Genomic DNA, 22313 nt, shown 5'->3' on the forward strand with positions numbered 1-22313 from the left:
AAAGAGAAAATTCCCCAGGTACCAGTTGTCTTAGTTCCTCTTCTATTGCTGTGATAAAATAAGAGATGACTGAGGTGAATTACAATCAAAGCTTTTCATTTGGGTTTACAGCTTCAGGGGGCTAGCGTACACAATGGCAGAACAGTGGTATGGACTCAGGAAGAGCTGACAGCTTATATTTCTGACACCCAAGTAAGGGGCAAAGAGAGTCACTGAGAATGGTACAAATCTGTTGAAGCTTCAAAGGTTGCCCAAGGGACACACCTCCTTCAATAAGGCCGCATGCCCCAATCCTTCCCAAACAGTTCCACCAACTGTGGACTAAGCAGTCAAACATATAAGGCTCTGGGGGTTATTCTTACTTAAACTTCCACTTTCTGCCCCCCAGGATTGCAGCCATATCAAAATGTTCAAAGTATGTTTAGTCCAACTTCAAAGGTCCCCATGGTTTTCTGGAGGAGATTAGCATTCTAATCCATGGGAAAAGAATATAGCCTCCCTACTTACAATATTTTGTGTTTGTTTGCCTGTTTTTTAACAAACACATTTGTAGGCAGATGGTTCTGTCCCACTTGCCTGCTTCCAAATAAATGGAAGGTGATTTCTTATTAATTATGAAAGCTCAGGTGATAGCTTAGGATTGTTACTAACTAGCTCTTAAAACTTAAATTAACCCATATTTCTTATCTACCCTCTACCATGTGGCAATACTTTTTCAACACAGAATGTTCCTCTTGCTTCTGTCTGTGTCTCCTGGTGTCTCTGTCCTTATTTTTTTCCTGTGTTCTCTATTTGTCCACAAGTTCTGCCTAACCTCTACCTGCTCAGCTATTGGCCAATCAACTCTTTATTCACCACTGAGAGTAATACATATTCACAATGTACAAGAACATTGTTCCACAATGCGCTTCAGTAAAGAGTTGTAGACAATACTTGGTTTGGAATAAGTTTAAGAAAGAAAAAATAAAAGAAGCAGAAATAGAAATTAGAAAGGAACAGAACAGTATCACAGTCATTAAAGAGAAGAGCAAGCCAAGTCAGTACTGTCATGATTATTTAATAAATGGAATAAGAATGGGTGTATTTGATGACGAATCTGAAAGAGAGCCAAGGAGGGAGAACTTGGAGGAAGGAAAGGTAAAGGAGAAGTAAAACAATTATAATATGTTTTAAAATAAAAAATAGGTGTCTTTGCTAATGATGAAGAGGAAAACATAAGACAATCTTTATTTCTATGATAGCTTGCTCTTAGGGGCATGACTATTCTCATTCATAGTAACAGGAAGGAAGGTTGAGCATGGCTGAGATCTGAGTTGTGGAAGGTTAATAAAGAGACTATGAATAGGCTGATACCTGTCTCCCAGGGAAACAGGAGGCAAGTTATAAGCAGAGAATGTATTGGCATTTGAGCCCAGGAGAGAAAGTCGGACATACTTGAGCACAGAGGTAGTTGGAGAGTAACAGGTGGGGAAATCAATAAGAGGTGCATGCCATTCTCGACCTATCTGATCCACTTGGATAAGACCTGAAATGTCACCAGGCAATATTGATTTTCATCTTTCATTCAGCCAGTCACAACTGCACAGAGCAAGCTATATAAAAGTTGTTAATAACTAAGACAATTTTTACAACTGGTAGACCACACTGCACACAGGAATAGGATGGTACACTGGGTAAACAGGCTTTGTTCACTGCTGATGACATTGGGGTTGCAGACCACAGGCCTGTTCAAGTTTTTTACTTCCATTCCCCAGCGTTGAATTTCTAAATAATTTTACTTATGTCATTTTCTACACATTTCTATTATGAATATTTTATATACTCATACAATATGAGCATGATCATACCTGCTTATACTTTTTAAGTCAATAAATAAACGGGTTGAATATGCTTGCTTAAAATTTTGTAGTTAGAACTGGGCAGTGGTGGCACACGCCTTTAATCCCAGCACTCAGGAGGCAGAGGTAGACGGATCTCTGTGAGTTCGAGGCCAGCCTGTGGTACAAGAGCTAGTTCCAATGCAGTTAGAATGATTGGTCCAAGACATCTAGAGACTTCTAATTTAACAAAATATTAACGGGTTTAGGAGGCAGACCGGAGGTCACGTTGAAGTCCCACCCCTACTTTAGAGTCCTCTGGAGAGTCTCCTGCAGGGTCTTAGTCACCACTAGTTTTTACAGGAATTTACAAGATGCTTTGGATCTAGTGCTAGCTGGACAAATAGCATTAAACATCAAGCAGATTCATAGAGATCTATAAGGAGTTCCTCCAGATCCTCTACCTTGAGAGGAAAAATAAACTAGTTGCATCATTTATTAAAGACATCTTTCAAAATTAAATAATAAGGATAAAACGACCCTTAAAAATCCTTATGTGCAGCCCCTGGAATTCAGCATAGTAAAGTTACATAGTAAAGTATGGTATGTCTTTGCAAACATGAATATGTAAATATGTGGTATGAGAGTGCACACACACACACACGCACACACACACGTGCACACATGCATTCACACACATTTCTTCTAGTTTCTCCCTTTAAAATATATTATAAACATTTGTCTTTCATTTTTTTATTCCTAACATTAAATTTTAGCCAATTCATTTTGCTTCAAATGAATGTTTCAGTTCATCAAACAGATGTAAGACATGTTCTCAGTAATTCCACATGGTTTTTCTTCTTGATTAGTTTCTATTTTAATCTAAACGGTGTTAAACAAAGCCTTAGGCACTTCCACAGTTATTTCCTCAGGACAAATTCCATTAAGTGAAAATCAGTAGGTCAAAAACCATGTGTTTTGTGTGTGTGTGTGTGTGTGTGTGTGTGTGTGTGTGTGTGTGTGTGTGTGTGTGGTGTATTCTTAAATTGCTTTCCAGAAATATATTTACACTCTGACATTATGTTCCTACAGTGGACATCCGTGGCATCCCCACTAATTGGTGGCATCTTTTAATTTTCACATTTTTAATGCTCGTATGCATTGCATACATATTTTAAAACCCTAATAATTTGATCTTTACAATCGAATACATAAAAAGAATCTCATTTTAAAGTAAGGAGCTCCATTTAAATGCCATTTTTAGTTTAGCAAAAAGTTGTATGTGTCCCATCATAAGAAACCTCAGCCTTATAAAAGATGAAGTCCTAGGAATACTTGCACTGACATAACTTGGTGATAAATTGCTTTAGAGTAGTTTAGTGTGCTGGGCACAACTGAAAAACAAAAGAGAATGTTAAGGAGTAACAGTCCCTCTTCCTGATACTGCTTCTTCCAAAAGCAACTCTTACCTCTTCTTTAACATGTTCACATGTGTGCAAACACATACACACACACAACAAAGATTATTTATGCTTATAATTTTTTTTCTCCGAAAGTACTCACCTTTGATTTTTCCCCCTTTGCATCTCCATCATTCTCTATATCTTGACATAATGTGTTCAAATTTTTCCTCTGAGACAATAAATAAATGCAATTCTATAAAACAAGACTGTGTGTCTGTAAGTTACCACAGCAGGAGATGATGATGATGATGATTATGTTGAGTATTGTCACTGTTATTATTTTACTTTAAATCTATTGCCCATTTCAATTAAAGCAGGGCTTAGGAAACATGCTGGGTTTTCAGGGAGAATTTTGTGATCCCATTGTGCTACTATTCCCCGTCCTCTTGTTGGCTAGAAAGACCACATTTTGTTTCTAAATTTAAGGGACTGAATTTCCTTTTGCCATCTCCTGGGTCTCATTTCTCCCCAACAATTCTTTCCAACTCCTTCATGTGCATCTCACTGATGGAGAGAGACACCATGGGTCAAGGAAAGATCTGTAGAGGACCGGCTGTCTGCCTGTCCGAGAGGACAATTCTCCACCACCCTGCTCTGTTCCCACTGGATGTCTTCTGCTAATGCCTTGCTCACACTGAGAACTCTTGAGATTCTTTCAGGCTTGATGCTGCTGGGCAGTCATCAAAAAAAACCCAATAGCTAACTTACAATTAATACATAGAGAAACATTCATATGGAAAATGATTTTTAGCCCATGCTGTATGTCAAGACTCTCTGAAACCCTCTTTTCTGGATCTGAGGATTGTTTTCAGTTCCAAGTAGAAACTTCTTCGAGGTTTGCTAGAGGTGCAGGAGTGAGATTCCCAAATAATTTAAATAAGTAAATAATTTAAAAGATGATAAAGTAAAATACTGCAGTTTACTTGCCTGTGGAGTTGGTGTTAGACTGTGGAAGGGTGGGAGAAGCGACTCTCTGATAAGCTCCACTGTTCTTCTTACCTTTCACTCTGGCCTTTATCCTGCCCTCCTCCACGGGGCATATGTCACACAGCAAAGTCACTGAATAGTTGAGGGAGCCCCTATTGAGGACGTGGCAAGTGTGTGCTGATTGACCATACAACCCCATCTAGGCTGTCTGACTATTTCCACTGACGTTTCTGGAAGCTCTTGGGGAAGGGTTGGAAAAATGAGTTATTATTCCTTCATGGAACTTAAGTGTATTTCAGAGGACTTTAAATTTTAAATGATGAGGCACAAAAAATTAACCTTTAATAAAACACTCTCTTTAAACTTACATTTCCCCTTTAGCACAGAAATTTTATTTTGCTCCAACATCCTTTGGCCTAAGATACATTTTAAAATTCAAAATGGGAAGATAGCAAAAGAGGAGTATACAGAGGTCTTCACTATTGGAATAGTTTGAGTCAATTGGAAAGTTACCAGAGATAGACCTCACCCTTTCCTTTCCACACTCAAACAGCTTCCTTTCCGGTTATAGAGTACTCATTGCTGGAGTTTTCTGCTTCCTTTCTTTAAAATTGTATGCAGTTATTTGGACATCATGGACGTCCTTCAGCCTCAGTCTCTCCATTAGTTCAATGGGGTCAGAGTATCCTGTGTCTTGCCTACATTAGAAGTGCTGCAATTTAAGACACCGGGCAGCATTTGGTGAGCAATGTGCTGAGTTAGATCTTATTGACTCATCCCAAGACCGATTCAACCATGATGACTGGTCACTTTACAAAGAAACAACTTGTACTTTAGAGTGGTTGTCTGATTCATACACACCACAGAACGTCTAAGCCATGCATTATACTCAGTTTAAGTCTGAGTCCCCAAATCCTTGGCTTCTGTCCATTAGAGCATGGAGACTAATTCATTATGGTAGCAAAGTCTCTGCAGTATGAGAGATGGCTGCATTTGCCTGCACAGAAGAAAGAGCCATTCGTTACCCTGGCTCAGCTGCCCAGTGCCCGAAACAGTGGATTGTCCTACACAGAGCCAGCGAAATTTCCCTCTGGGGCATTCTCACTATGAAATGATGTTTATCCCTCTGGACTGGTTGTTGGGATTGAGAGCATGGAAGCGTTGGGCAGTCCTGTGGGAGAGCTGGCCTGAAAAAGGAGTGAACATTTTGCAGACATGCACAGATGAAATGAGACAAAAAAGAAAGAAACGATGAAGCTTCTGTTGCCGGCCTTCATGAACAACTCCCTGGCCTCAAGTCCTTAAGATATTTTAGAAGATTTTGAGTGATTTTACTTCAAACTTATCTTCTCCGAACATTCAAAGCTTGCTTTCTTGGGCTTTCTCTTCTGTTCACGTATTTTAGGGTTTTAGGGTTATTGGTCATTTTGGTTTATTATAAAAATGAGTGGAAGTCATAGCTTTGCTGATTTGTTCATATTTGGATTCAAACAGACCTGGCTGGCTGGGATTCCAACTCCATTCTGAACAGCTGCGGAAGCTTGTTCCCTGAGACTGAGTGCTTAAAGAAAAAATAAGAGCTGCTTTGTAGGACTGTCAGCAAGAAGACAACAGGACCTGGAGAAATGACCCAGCAGTAGAGAATGCTGCTCTTCCAAAGGGTGGAAGCTGGTTTCTAACTTTCACACTGGGCATCTCAGGGTCGCATGTAACTACAGCTTCAAGACCCAGGAGATCAGACACCATCTTCTGGGCTCCAAAGATGCACCTGTGCCCCTCTCCCACTCCCGACACACAGCATCCACACCCAACTCATAGACATATAAATAAAAATAACTTTAAAATTAACATAAAAATAGCGTGCTAAAAATACTTCCATACAAGGAAGCGGTTCAGTCAGTGGTGGAGATTAATATTAGAGATTATTTTTTTCCAAGTTGAAATTATTCTTCCAAATTTTGTTTCAGTTTAACCCATTTTCCCAATTCACAAGCACTAGGTGCATGGAGACTAATGGAAATGTCTTTTTCTATATGCAAATTCTATATTTTTTTTGCTGAAAAAATATATTTTCACATATTATATTCTTATTTTGGTTCCCCTCCCCAACTCTTCCCAGATCCTCTCCAACTCCCCACCCACCCAAAACCACATCTTTTCTTTCTGTCTCTCATTAAAATATAAGCAGGCATCTAAAAATTAATAATAATAATAACAACAATAAAATTAGTTCAAATAATAACAAATACGTGGAATAGTATAAAACACACATAAAAAAGAACCAAAGAAAAAGCATAAGAAACACATGCAGAATTTAAGACACATTCATTTATATACACTGGAAGATTTTTGGTGTGAGTGACTCTGGCAAACAAGAGAGGGACCCTGTGGGAAACAGAATATGCCACGCAAAGAGAGCTTGGGTATTGATTGGGAGGGCATGGGAAGGAAAGGGGTATGGGGGGGAGAGGAGAGAGAAGGAGAGAAAGGGCGAGAAATGGAGGGAGGGAGGGAGAGAGAGAGAGAGAGAGAGAGAGAGAGAGAGAGAGAGAGAGGAGGGTGAGGCAGAAGGGGGAGATTAGGAGTGGGTGGAGTTTGCATCTTAAAGGGACCGGGTACCCAGGTGACACAGCAGGTCAGGATAATTATAACACATAGAGAAACCTATAAAAACAAAATCAGAAACAATATTATGTCAGTAAAAGATCTCTAAAGAAAAGAAAAAATAACAGATAAAGCACTGTGAGATCAAAATAAAAAAAAAAAAAAAAACCAAAACCAAAAATCCCTCCAAAAAATATCACTGATTGTTTTGTATCTGCTAGTGGTCATGGGACCTGCCCTTAAGAGTGGTTTGTCTGAGCCGGGCGATGGTGACGCACGCCTTTAATCCCAGCACTCGGGAGGCAGAGGCAGGCGGATCTCTGTGAGTTTGAGGCCAGCCTGGTCTACAGAGCTAGTTCCAGGACAGGCTCCAAAGCCACAGAGAAACCCTGTCTCGAAAAACCAAAAAAAAAAAAAAAAAAAAAAAAAAGAGTGGTTTGTCTGTCCAGTCAGACTGTTTGAGAAAAATTAAGTTTTCTTTTGTACCCAGTTATCAACTGGAGATAGCTTCTGGGTTAGGGGAGGGGGCTCATGTAGGAGAGGAATGAAATTTTCACTTGTAGTTAATTTTCTCTATTCGAAACTCTTACTCTCATCATTCCTGGGTATTTTTAAGATAGACACCACTGATTGTCCTTTCTTCTTCAAAATGCAATTGTTCTTGGTGGATCAAGAACAAACTGAGTGGTTATTTGCTTGTGAAAGGCACGAGCTGCCAGGAATGATTCAGATAGCGTCACTCCTGCAGGAAGCGGTAAATAGCTGTGAGAAACATATTAATTGCTCTTGATCCTTGTCATATTCTGTGTGCTGCTGAGCCAATACAAGTAGACAATGCCAACAAATAACAGTGAAAGCTGTCCTAGAAAAGAGAATGAAGCTCTTTGCCCTTGGCTGGCTGTACTCCTCCTTGGTCTCATTCATAGATGAGGAACACTCCACGTGTCTCTACTGCTAGGTTAATTCAATCTTGGAAGTAATTTCATTGATCTTGTTGACCTCCTGGCTTCTTTGGAGAAGGACGGTGATTTGCTTCTTTCAAAATGTTTATTTGAAACTATTTCTAGAGCTAGACTGAACTGCTCTTTGGTATAATATTAGGTGAGGTTCTAAATATGGCCTCTATGGGTGTTTATCATAGTTTATAGATCTCTGCTTGGCTGAGCCCAAATACTGCCAAAACCGTCCATCCAAAGTTTATGCAAGGGTCAATTACCAAGTTGTAAGGACCAAGAGGGCTGCTGATAAGACCATGGGAACCTTCCCCACACTAACTGCCTGTGTGACCCGGAACAGTTTTACTTAATTTTTTGTGTGCTTTGAGGGTTAGTGAGACTTCCAGGTTACGCTGAGTTGTCACTGCTGACTGACTTGGCGAAGGCTGGCAAAGACAGAGCCGGGATGTTCCAGTGACAGTGTTGCTGGTGAGTCCCGACACGCAGAAGGCTGGCAGGACTTGAGAGGATTCCTGTCTGTCTTAGCTCATAGACAGTAGCATCTTCCTTTTGGATTCTTCCACGTTCTTCATCATAGCTGCTCCGCATTCTAGAGATGATGTTTTTGTTGGCGCTTCCTACCAGGAGTCCTCCTGGACTGAATGGTGTACCTGTGAGGTCTTGAAACTCAGGCCAGAGGCTTACTTTGGTTCTGATCTTTCAGACACCATTAATTCTTAGATTATGACCTGAAGCATACTGCATTATGATCTTTCAAAGCCACATAGGCAGGTCTCTGTCTGAGAGGGTAAAGGACACTGGCTTAGAAGACCCATGCAGCGTTCTCAGTGGCTTCCTAGGAAATATGGCAGCCCTTGATGTCAGCTCTAAGGAGAAAGTGTGCGGGACTTTTCTCCTTCTAGCTCCTTCTAGACTGCAATTCCTAGATGCATCTTTAGGCTGTGTGTGTGTGTGTGTGTGTGTGTGTGTGTGAGAGAGAGAGAGAGAGAGAGAGAGAGAGAGAGAGAGAGAGAGAGAGAGGAAGAGGAAGAGAGAGAAACAGAGAGACAGAGATGGAGACAGAGACAGAGAGCAAGCAGGCCCAGGGCTGGCTGAGCACCCATTAGCGATCCTTCCCAGGGGAAACAGGCTAGAATGTTAGAACCATACTTTTTCCGCCAGCATGCGAATTACTAGTACCAGCAAATAATCCCTCATTTTCACTTTTAAAAGAGTAAACACATTGTTTTTTAATCATTTTTAGAATCCAGCCAAAACAATATGCCCAAGATGGTTTTCAGAAGGCTGACAGGGAAGTCCAACACCACAGCCCTCGCCCACAGGTTTCTATTTTTCCATGTTGAAAGCTGAGCTCCCCATTTAACTTCAGGTGGCTGCGAACGGTTTTGTGTGTCCAGCCACAGCTTGCTAACCTCAGCCGCCTTCGCTAAGCTCATTATTTGCGAATGATTTTTTCTTGGCCAAAAGACTCATAAGAGTCCCCTGAGTTACCTTTCTTTGTTTTTTTTTCTTTTTTTCTTTTTCCTAAAACTCTTAAGACACTTGGTCCATTTGTTCAGCATCTGTGCTGGACAACATCTGGAGCCCGAGGAAATTCCACTGCTTCTAGGATGACGCGAAACGAAATTACTTTTTCATGCAGTTCAGAGGAGACTTGAGAGCATCCTTCGGACCCAGCAGGCCCTTTGTTCTCCTCCTGCAAGTGGTTCTCATTTAAAATGTCATCTCCCTAATAAATTGCCTTACTGCCCTCGCAGCTGGGTCTATTGTTTCCGTGGCTTTGTGCTCACACCAACTCTCCCAGGGAACCGAAAACAAGAGGAAACACGGACAGCTTCCCGGCTCTGTCTGTACAGAACGCCTTTCTATCGCCCTTTGTACGTGGATGACAGCTTGTCTATCATCGGGGCTTTATAATTCTCCTAATATTCACTATTTGGCAAATGTCCCCGGGCATATGTGGTCAGAGCTTAGAGACTGCCTGGTGGCAGCTTGTGTCTCTGGATGAAAAGTAAAAAGTGATAGATTTTGGATTATATCCTAGTGGTTCCTGGTTTTGCAGGGAAATACCAAGTGTCCAGTGTTCATTCTCTGATATAGGAGAATACATCGCTGTTTTAATGAGGGTAAGAAACGAAGAGATTATCTGCAAACAGGAATTGGCTGTCTCTTCTCTGTGTGTAGGGTAACGGGTGTTCATGGATTCTCTTGAGAAGCCATAATAAAGTTAAAACAACCCCTCTCCCCAAAACATCCAACTCCACCTATAGCTGAGTCCTAAGAATTGTTCTACAAAAATACTGAAAAATTTGAGGTGCATATATTTGATCAGAATTAATCTTATCCATGAAGGATTTGTGTGTGTGTGTTTGTTAATTTCTTTTCCCTATCCCACTAACTACTTCCTGATTCCTCAGCTCTCCCACAAACATTTATCCATTAGCTCAGCTGGAGCTTTTCACATCAAAAATATTGTTCACGTGTACCTTCTACACATGACAGGAAATGGAAATTAAGGACCTCCTGGCTTGGAGTGGGGGAAGAAAACGAGTTACTTTGCTGTGAGGGTTCTTTTGTAGTCTACAGGTTTCCTATAACTTATTCAGAAAAGTGAGGGAAAAGATACAATAAGCTGGTGGAAAGAATTGGCACACTGCCCCAAGCTGGGTACCTGAGCAAATTCAAAATGTAAGTTTCCAGAATTTTCTTTACCAAACACTAACGTAGGCTAAAATTAATAGCTTCTCTCCAGAACCTTTTTTTTTTTTTTTGCAGAAAAGCAGAAATCCTTGGGGCCAAGGTTGACAAACAACTTGGCGAGTAGGGTCTGTCCCATGACCAGGACATCTGCTAGAAGGTATCCTTTTCAGCCAGTGCTTTTGCCAGGACTGTCATCTTAGAAGCACTGTACAAACGTCTAGAGGAAGTCAGGGACACGGTTCACCCCATCAGCCTTCTTCCAAAGGCCTTATGAATGCATAGACAAATCTCTAGCCGGATCCATCAAAGCCTGTCTCCCTGCTGAAGCTCTGAGGATATGCACATGGAACAACTTTGTAAATGCTCACACATGTTGCAGTCATTGAAAGCCCAAGTCACAGGACAGCGGAGGTAAAACATCTCCCTGTCACTTAACAGCCGAGGGAGGCATTACGTCAGAGTTACTGATTAAGACAGACCATGATGCATGAGTCAGAGTTTCCAAAGAAGACAGGTGGGGAAAGGCTTTTGTGCCAAAGCCTAGACTAGATTGAAAAAAAAAAAAAGTTAAGTGATACAGGATATCCCTGTACTTGTCCCTTCCCTTTTCTTTGTTTAGTTCATCAACAAGCCCTTAGTGTCTCCTGTTAAGCAAGTACCGGTTGGGTTCTACAGATACAGCGATACATGTGACAAAGGGTCTTGTCTGTCCGATATTCTTATTCTTGACAGTAAGATGTATGGTCAAGGACTACAATGAAAAGTAAGTCATGGTAGGTATCACTTGAGGTGAGTGATGCTCTTCAATTTCTCTAACATAGGCATCTCTAATGAGGCACAAATTTGGTCAAATGCAGTGCAATACGATCCAAGTACTTTAAGTACTCGGTCAGTGGTTGTTGAAAATACAGCACGGGAAGAAGACTAGAAAGCATGTACCTCCAGGAGCTATATACTAATGAATGCAGGGTTTTGCAATGAGGCGTATTTGTGGTGTACAGCTGCTGACATGCATGGACAGGCTAAGGCAGACATTAGGAGTTGTATGCTGGGGTGGAGGAGGGCAGAAAGGAAGCAAGTATGTTAGAAATCTCACACAGGCCTCACTGTGAGCAGGTTTCAGAGAAAGGAAGCTGCATTGATAAGCTTTTACAAGTTGATGTTCTCATTGTCAACATCAACACCAGAACACCAATAGCCACATTAATGACTTTCACTTGTGCACAAGGAACTACTATATGTCACCAGCATTAACCTTTCTAACTCCCAAACCACACTACAAGCACTTATAACCCAGAAAGTTAAATTTACTTAAGATGCTAGTGTCAAAGCCTAGACTCTGTCAACCCCCATAAGCTAAGATCCACCACCCTTCCTCAGTATGCATATTAACAAGACGACAGTGAAAAGCAGAGAAAGAGGGGATTCATTCAATGTGTAGTATGGGAAGTCCTTCTGTATATGTGTTGCTTTTATTGGTAAATGAATAAAGAAACTGCCTTGGGCCTGCACAGAGCAGAATAGAGATTGGCAGGGAAAACTAAACTGAATGCTGGGAGAAAGAAGGTAGAGTCAGGGAGAAGCCATGTAGCCCCACCAAAGACAGATGTGCTAAAACCTTGCAGGTAGGCTACATGGTGCATTCAAGGCCAGGAGCATATTGAGACTCTAACATCATGGGCTTGGGTTGTAGCTCAGTGGTAAAACACATGTTTTACCTGGGTTCGATTGTCAGTGCTGAAAAAATAAAAGTGTAAGGAATCCATTCCTTACCTTTTCAAGAAAGGAAGTATTTTCTTTGCAACCCCCTAGCCTAAGATATTTTGTTAGAGCAACAGAAACCCAACTAGGAAACCTTCACATGACCTACAAGAAAATCTCCACCAATTTTCTTCCCCACATTCTGTACCGAGTGAAACACCACAAAATGATTGCCTTTTGTTTAAGGAACATTGTATGTGGGAATCAAATTAAGTTGTGATTTGATTATTTTGTCTAAAAAAGGTAATTGTAATTTTTTATTTGCAAATGAATTTTTTAAATGAAATTTGATTTTCACTTCCCTTATATACTAAGTACACAATTTAGAATAATTGTATGCCTTTACTTTCCTTTGAAATGTGGTAATTAAACACAGAAACTCCCAATTACACTGCCCACTAGCAAATAAAGTGAGAATTGCTTTTTTTGAAGCACTAAAATTGGTAGAGACAATATCAAATGAGTGAGAATTGAAGTTTCTATGCCCAAATACCTATAGTATATTTGCAGGTCTCAGACCAAACTTTATTAGAAACTATTTAGCAAGGTCCTATAATAGACATGGTCAATTTTGGCCCATCTTGGTTCCAGGCTACTACGTAGTCTCAAGATTGGATGCAGCTTCTTCTTACATAGTGAATACGTAAAGCATAAAACAAAGTTAAAATCTTGTAAGTCTTGTGTGTGATAATCAAATTACATTTTGGTCTCAGTCATTACTTATGAAAGCAGTGCAGACTATAAAGTCCTTTAAGTCACCCCTCAGAGAATCTTCGCTCACATTTTAGGTAGGAGCCAAATTGCTGTTATCTGCTCATTCGTATTTTACCAAAAATAATTGCATCTGAGTTTACCAGAATTTTCTGAATGAAACTGCTAACCATAGAAGTAAGACTACTTCTTGGGTAGGGAATAGTCTCAGGTTCCAGAGGCAATAAGTTTCTTCTTCTCTTCATAAAAATGTCGATATTATGAGAGGCAACAAGCTACTTGCTCATCCGGATTTAGGCTAGAATTTCAGATCTCAGCATCTTTTTCTTCCCTCAGACATGTCCTTTCCTTCATAGTGCCAGGACTCAATTATCTCGTCTGCAGAGAGGGGGTATTAACCCCAAAGCACGGAATTGCTGAGGATTGAGCAGAATAAAACTCAGGTAGCATCGTGGTCTGGTAGACAGTTGGCACTGGGTTAGCACTGGTAATTCCTTTTCATTCCCTTATAGCTCCATCTGAATCTGTGCCTCTCATCCCTAGGCTACTGAAGACAGTCTGAAGTTACACTTAGCAGCAGCCCCTGTCCAAGAGGGCTCTTGAAAGCATGGTTTGCATAGAGAGCACAGGGTATGATTGGTCTCCTGCACTTCAGAAATGCCAAAGTTTTATGTGCCCTAGGCACGTGTTTCTTCTGGGACATTTTTCCCACCAGGAGATCCCAATGCCTTGTCGATTCTTTCAGTGGCTTTCTCCAGTCCACCTGGTTTGCTTTTTCACAATTAAATGTTTCTTGTTTACTTATTTTTGAGAGGAAGGCATAGAAATGCAGGGGAAGAAGGAAATAAAAGTAGGCTTACGGACTGTGCACAGAATTACAGGTTGTCCTCGGGTTGCTGTGGGTTATGCCCCTAAGAACTCGTTATCATTTGATGAAAACATCTTATGCTGAGTCATGTACACAATTCAGTGGACAGATGACTTGCCCAACATGCACTAAGCCTTGGGTTCAGTCCCTAGCACAACAGAAACTATATGTGGTAGTAGATTCCTGTAATACCAATACTTGGAAGTTCAGTGTCTGAGAAGGGGCTCATGAAATCCCATCACTAATTGAGGAACTATTGGCAATTGATGCTTGATGCGGGGTGGAGAATCAATATTTTCTTAAAGGGATATGGCCCCTAGGAAGCTATCTCTGCTCAGGTAGGTTGTTGATTTGACATCCGAACATGGATGTTCTGCATAGACACTCAATGATGTTTTTATTGTTGTTATTGTTTGTTTGTTTGTTTTTAAAGCATATGGTCGGGTGTGGTACCCTGGCCCTTTAATCCCAGTCCTTGGGAAGCATAGACAGATGTATCTCTGTGAGTTTAAGGTTAGCCTGGTCTGCATGGCAAGTTCCAGGGAAGCCAGGGCTATATAATGTGGAAAGGAAAGGAAAAACTTGAGCACATTAAGTTGAGAAGGAAAGGTGATGGGTGAGACAAGAGGGAACTGGAGGTGAGCAAGCAGTTCAAGACTCATTATATACATCTGTGAAATTCTCGAGCAATAAAAACAATATACACACAGTCATCCTTGGCTATCTAGCAAGCTGGAGGCTAGCCTGTTGTACTTGAAATGAAATCCTGTCTCAAAACAAACAAAGCAAAAAACACACACACAAAAAGAAAGAAAATATCTGGTTAAAAAGAGAACCCAGACATAGTTTATAACACTGTGTGTGGGGTCTTGGTTGTCTTCCCTGTGATTGCATGACTATGGTCTTTAGCTGTCCAAATGTGTAGGGCTAGCTTGGAGAAGAAAGCAGTGTTCAAAATCTGCCTTCTCCTAATGTGGATGGCATTTGCTCTTCCGTAAAGGATAAAGTAAGTCTGTCTACAGCAAGCCGGGGACCTTCTGTGCTTTCTAGTTTCAGGATAGAAGCAAACTAGGTCTTCCTTTTTTTGAAAGTGAGGGGACACAAGCATCTTTAAGAGGACTGTCAGGTAAACATACTGGACTTGTATCTGGCACAGGGACCAGCATGCCGGTGAATGAGCTGTAGTTTAATTAGCCCCAGAGGGACAGAACTTTCTGATGTGTTTCTCTTACTTTATCTCACGTAATCGGGATCAGTCACTCTGTAAGAGGAAGGATGCAGCAGGCAGATATGTAAGCCGGTGGCAGGCAGGCTACGGTCTTCCCTAACAAACACATGCTAAGAGTGTGCCTAAGGGGCTCTGGTCACTAGCAGTGCACCAGGAATGAAGGTTCATTCGGTTTTCTCTGCACCGCAGTCCTGTGAAATGAGTATTCATTTACAGAGGAGGAGAAGGAGGCTTGGGAAATCTAACTCATTTTCTCAGGGTGGCAAGAGATGGGTAGATGGGCTGATGAGCCGGTTCCGGGATTCTGGGCTCTGGTACCACAGGACTCCGCTCAACTTTGGACTCCCACCGGCTACTCCATGTCCCATATTCAGGCCTTCCAATTCCACTTCAGTTTCTAAATGAGAGATCATTTACTGTTTGACTATCTTTCCAAGTGCCAGAATCATCCCTAAAGATAGTATTTTAATAAGTCTGTGGAAAACTTGTAAGATCTGGTTTCCTCACGTGGCAGATAAAGTGCTTGCCAGGAATCGCAGCCTGGGGACTTATTTCCAAAGAATTTTTCTTCCAACCCCTCAGTCTCTCCTGTCTCTCAGCATACATTCATGTGTGCGCGCATGCACACACACACACACCCGCTTACTGTCTCACGTGCTCACGTGGCTTAAATACAGCGAAAGGTACTTTATAATATTTAATTCCAAGAGGAGGTAGGGAGGGAAAGGGAGAGCTGCTGGTGACTAAAATGACTTCAAATCTACAAATGTACCAGAGACAGAAGGACCAGCTAATTTTCCTCACCGGCATTTCCATTAACCATAGTTTCTAATATAGATCGCCCTGTTTGGCATTAAGCAGAAACAGCTGTCTCTTATTAGTCATAATTTATGCTCAGGGGAGGGGATGCTTCTATGTTAACTTGGTCTCTCAAAAGATTGGCATCGTCTTGTAACGATTGAAATAAATTTCTATTAAAATCTCCAGCCCCACCCACACAAGAGCCATCCCCATTGTTTATATCCCTGGGAGAAGATAACATGGGAGGAAAACGGTTTTTATTTTTTCGACATCTTTGTAAGTTTGGACAACATAGGGTCAACACTGACGGGTGGCTCTGTTCTCCGGTGTCAGTGCTAAGTTGTGGCACTAGCAGATGAGGAAGTAGATGTTATGCAAGTCACTTCAGGTTTGATTTGATTTATTTTTTAATTTATGTATTCATAAGTATACCTGTTTGCTTGTTTTGTTTATTTGTTTGTTGTTTGTTTTTTTTGTATGTACATCTTTTGCAAGTAGGTTCCTATTCAGGCCAGAAAAGGGCAGACGCCCCTGGAACTGGAGTTATAGATGTTTGTGATCCCCCTAACATGGGTTCTGGGAACTGAACCTGGTGCCTGTACGGGAGCACTGAGTGACTTTAACTCATGAGCCACGTCTTCAGCCCTGATCACTTAGGTTTTAAAGAAACCTTGTATAGGCAAGGCAATATCATCTTAGGCTTCTTCTGATGACATTGACTTTGGGAGATTTGAATGTAACTGTCATTCAGAATGGGCCTTTCCTTTTTTTCATGTTGCCATATGCAATTTCCAGTTTTTTTTTAACTAAGCTACTACTAACTGCTCTTTCCACATGCCTGTTATGAGTATCTAACTTGATTAAGACATAATAAGGTTTAAGAGCAATGCACTCCAACCCCATAGCCTGATAGCTCAGGAGTCCAATATATTCTTCTGCGTGCTGCAACCTGCCTGATATGCGGTGAGGGAAAACCACACTGGGGGCCTTAGGCAACTCTGTTGACACTGCCATGGCCCAGTCTCCTCTCCTCTAAACACCAGAGCCCAGCAACTCCTGACTGCCCTGCCAGTGAGGTGCAAACATTCGTAGACTTCCCCTCACAGCTTTGGCGTGCAGAAGACCTTGATCTATTTGGGGTGGAACAATATGATAATTTAATTTCCTGTTGGCAGTTGGATTTAATCTCTGTGTGGCATTCGATAGTTGTAAAATGCCAGCAGCTGGGATGGAACAGAACATGCAGCTAGCTTCATGTCCTGTTTCAGGCATCACTAGAGGGAGCCAGAGGAAGCTGCAAGTGTTCCTCAGCCTCAAGTCCCTGTGCCCAGATGAAGTTCGTCTGTGATGGATAACAAATGCATCTGCACTAAATGTCTTAGGCTAAATTGTCTCTGGAACCTAAAGATGTGTGGAATCTAACCACATGCTCCAAGAATCTGATGAGCTAACCGAAGTAAACTGCATGGTTTAGACCCTCCTTAAATGCCCATGGATGAGCAGCAAAACATCAGTGCACAGAATTCCTCTGGTAGAGCACACACAACTGCTGCTATGAACGTCTCCGAGGAAAGCAGCCTCCCCCATTGAGGTGGGATGTCCTGTGCTTGACTCATATGTTTGACATGGACCTGGAAGGGCAAGGAAGACTCAGGATACTTGGATCAGCATTCGAGACATGTGGAAGAAGAGCATCCAGGATAGAAGCTGTGCATGTGTCCATCTCCCTCGTGGAAGGCCCACTTGACCACAGCACTCTTTTCTTCCTGAGTCGGTCAAAGGCCACCAGTTGTTTACAATACACGTCAGAGCATGGCATAGCAGGCTGGGTATCCCTATGTAAAAACAAACAAACAAACAAACAAACAATAAAAAGTTGCAGTATGGATTGACCTGAAGAGCTACAAGTCACACACAGTTTGAGTCTTGGGTACACTAGAGAGCTATTGAAGTTTCTGGATCAACTGAGCGGCATGCCTTAGCATCAGAATGGAAATAACACACGTACAAGATGGATCAATTAATCTATTTTGTACAATTTACTGCTTAAAAAGAAAGAGTTGAGATCAACTCTACCAGCTTGTGGGTGTTGACATCATCAGTATTGTGCTTGTTTCTAAGGTTCTTCAAATCAGAGTAAACCTGTGAAAATCAAATTACTGTAAGTCTTTCGGCCACCTCATCCTTTTCCTCTTAAGGGCCGAGGATGTGGGAATGGCTTAGTCAATAGCAGAAATTACTTACGCTTTTAGACTCATTCAATGTAGGGACATTTGGGACAAGAACAGTAAACTGTCACCAATTTCTAAGCAGTGAGATTTTTGTTGTTGTTGTTGTTGCTTTATTTTTTTGAGACAGGGTTTCTCTGTGTAGCCCTAGCTGTCCTGGAACTAGCTCTTGTAGACCAGGCTGGCCTTGAACTCACAGAGGTCTGACTGCCTTTGCCTCCTGAGTGCTGAGATAAAAAGCGTGAGTCACCACCACTCAGCTAGCAGTGAGATGTTGAGAAACAATAATAAAAGAAATGTAAAGCGAAGATTTAGTTCTTTTTTTTTTTTTTTTTTTTAGAGAAACTGAAGTCAAAGCTAAGCAAGCCAGCTGTTCCATGGGATTGGTGCCATTTCTGATCATCTTTGTCCATTTCTGTTAGAGATGGAGTAGCTCGTTGTCATGCTAGCTTCTGGAAAGCACTGGCCACTTGGAATATAAGTTTCTATCATGGGGTCAACCTTCTTGTGGTAAACCTGTTATCACTTCCTGGGTTCTGAGGCTTCTACAAGTGTATCATATAACCCATAACTAAGGAGATTTGTTTTCAAACAATCTTTAATAATAAATTATGCTTTACCATGTAGCAGGCTACCTGTTTTCCTGTCACGTGCACTGTCCTGACTTGAGGACACCTAAGAAGGATTTTTCAACAACTACTCTGTGTGAGGTTTTGAGTCATAGAGGAGCAAAGGAAGTGTAGACATGACTCCCTGTGAGACTGATACCTCTCAGGAGCTACATAAGAAAATAGAAATATTACCAAAAAAAATTTGAAAAAGGCCAGGACAGTGGAGGTGCATGCCTTTAATTCCAGCACTCAGGAGTCAGAGGCAGGCAGAGCTCTGTGAGTTTGAGGCCAGACTGGTCAATGAGAGCTAGTTCCAGGACAGGCTCCAAAGGTACAGAGAAACCCTGTCTTGAAAAAGAAAGAAAGAAAGAAAGGAAGGAAGGAAGGAAGGAAGGAAGGAAGGAAGGAAGGAAGGAAGAAAGAAAGAACAATATTCTAAAGTAATGCATGTTCCTCAGGAAGTCAAGCCTTAAAGAGAGATGATAGTGAATTGAGGCTGTGTTAAAGGAATTCTAGGTCATTTGAGACAGGTTAATACTTGTAAGAGTAGGTTGCCATACGTGTGCCTGGCATCCAGAATCCCTCGATGCATGCGTTTTCTCCCTTCTGCTTCTGCTTCACCGGATGAACCCACCCAGAGGCCCTTCATCAAATGCTGGAACTACACAACTTAACCTTTCCCGAAGCCAGACTTATAAACGAAATTAGCATTTCTTCCTCATAAAGTCTCCAGCACCAGATATTTTCTTACAGGAACCCAAAACCCAGACAGTGCCTGAAGGCCCAAATGAGAGTATGATGGAAATTATCCAACGGAAGCCGAGAATTCTCATCTTTAGTGTTAAAATAGTAAAGACATCAGCGGCAAAGAAGGTGGTGAAAACCTGAGGCTAAAACACGTACAAGGAAAATACCTTGGGCAAAGAGTGACTCCAGAAAATGCTCAGAACAGAAGCAATGTGGAACATAGCATTATTTCCTTTCTGTGAGATAGCGAACATATTAAGAGATGGCCTGCGAGAAAAAAATTAAAAGAGATTATAACAGGATCACTGACCAGCCGAGCTGAAAAATGGGATGTTGCATCTAAAGCTAGATCATATTCAAAGTTATTCCGTTAGACAGCAAGGAGTCATTCACAGCATATAATATAGAGAGTGGGTTATAACCTAGAAAAGTCATTAATCATAGACGTGATTGAGCGGGTGAGCGAATAAGGAGATTCGCCATTGTCTAGTGGTCAGAGGCAGGTGAGAAGTGCGGGTTTCATTTGTGGGGCGGTTACAGGCAGCTACTGTGATTGTGATGCATCAGGGGTAGCTCAGTGTTGAACCCAAAAACAAAGAAATCAACAATGATCACATCAGAAATAGGAGAGGTGGGGCAAAGAGCTGTTCCTTTGACTCTGGGGTTGCTGGGTTTCATGACTGCATCCTCTAAGATAGAGATTCCGGGGCTGGGGTGGAAATACAGATTTAGCATCAAAGAAGGAATTCAGGTGAGGATTACCTCCCGTGAGGCTACTGTGTGCTTTGTCCTGTGTAAACAGCAGACCTGCACGTGAAATTATGCGAAGACAATTCCAGTCTTTGTTTCTGATAAGGTATCCATGATTTGCAAGTAGAACATGAATCTTCTAGTCTGACTTTAACTGACTGCCATTTGATACTGGCTTGTTTCATTTTATTAAGGATTTCAGCTCATGGAGAACTCCAGCAGTTTGATTCCCTACCCATTCCAGGAGTCAGGTGTCACGGCCACCCTCATCCCGCAAGGATGACGCAACCACCGGAGCTCTTCTCACTGCAGTTTATTCCAGGACTTTTTCACATTCTCTCTTTCTTCCTCTCTCTCTCCGGGCAAACCTCTCCCAGCCCTTAAGTAGGCATGGGCTGCCAACCCCGAACTGCCAGGTGGGCACTGCCCATAGGTTCACACATATGCAGGCAGCTGATAATCATTGCGTGATCATAGCATAGGTCAGGCCTTAGCCATCTCAGGAGTTGATTATACATCTCCATCAGGTGTGATTCCATGCAGCTCATTACAGTCAGGATCATAGTACCATCCACTGTAACTGGTGTGGGAAAAGGCAGGCTCAGAGTCTCTCCAGTCACTGATCCCGAGAGCACCGTTGAATCCTGACAAAGCCTAAGTCTAGCCAGCCATTGCTGTAGAAACATCCATTTAAACACATTTTGTAAGTTATATATATATATATATATAACTTGAAAAGACATCCACATTTTATTTCACTGAAAATACTCATTTGGGAGTTCTTGAAAAATAGATGCACAAAAAAGATTCAAAAATGCCCTTGTGGTATGAATGTGCATCCTTTGAGTATATGCCCAAGAGTGGTATTGCTGGGTCCCAGTTTTCTGAGAAACCACATACTGATTTCCAAGTTTGTACTTTCACCAACAATGGAGGAGTGTTCCCCTTACTCCACATCCTCTCCAGCATAAGCTATCATCGGTGTTTCTGATCATAGCCATTCTGACTGGTGTAAGATGGTATCTCAGAGTCACTTTGATTTGCATTTTCCTGATCGCTAAAGATGTTGAGCAATTCCTTAAGTGTCTTTGGGCCATTTGCAATTCTTATGTTGAGAATTCTCTGTTTAAGTCTGTACCCCAAGTTTTGCTTGGATTATTTGGTAATTTGGTATCAGGTTTTTTGAGTTCTTTATATATTTTGGAGATCAGTCCACTATCCAATGTAGGGTTGGTGAATATCTTTTCACATTCAGTAGGCTGCCCGTTTTGTCTTAGTAACTGTGTCCTTTGCCTTACAGAAGATTCTCTGTTTCAGAAGTTCCCATTTATTAATTGTTCTTCTCAGTGTCTGTTATACTGGTGTTATATTTAGGAAGTGGTCTCCTATGCCCATGCTTTCAAGGCTAGTTCCCACTTTCTTTTCAATGAGGTTCAGTGTAGCTGGATTTATATTGAGGTCTTTGATCCATTTGTGCTTAAGTTTTGTGCATTGGGATAGATATTGATTTATTTGCATTCTTTTACATGTTGACATCCAGTTATGCCAGCACCATTTGTTAAAGATGCTTTTTTTATTTCAATGTAAAATTTTAACTTCTTTGTCAAAAATCAGGTGTTTATAGGTGTATGGGTCCATATCGGGGTCTTTGATTTGATTCCATTGGTCCACCTGCCTGTTTGTTTTGTTTTGTTTTGGTTTTTGGTTTTTTGAGACAGGGTTTCTCTGTAGTTTTGGAGCCTATCCTGGAACTAGCTCTTGTAGTTTGGGCTGGCCTCAAACTCACAGAGATCCACCTGCCTCTGCCTCCTGAGTGAGTGCTAAGATTAAAGGCGTGCGCCACCACCGCTGGCCCCACCTGTCTGTTTCTAAGTCAATACCAAGCATCTGCCCAACTGTTTTCATAGGAACATTATTTGTAACAGCCAGAACCTGGAAATAACCTAGATGCCCCTCAACTGAAGAATGGGCAAAGAATATTTGATACATTTACCCTTGCTGTTCTTGTAGATCTGGATTCAGTCCCCAGCACCTAAAAGGGAGGGGAAGCTCTTACATAGTTGTAACTCCAGTCAATGGGATCCAATACCCTCTTCTTGTTTCCTTGGGCACCTATGTCCATCTGGTGCACATACATACAA

This window comes from Microtus ochrogaster, chromosome 22, assembly GCF_000317375.1.
Source record: "Microtus ochrogaster isolate Prairie Vole_2 chromosome 22, MicOch1.0, whole genome shotgun sequence".
Lineage (NCBI taxonomy): Eukaryota > Metazoa > Chordata > Mammalia > Rodentia > Cricetidae > Microtus > Microtus ochrogaster.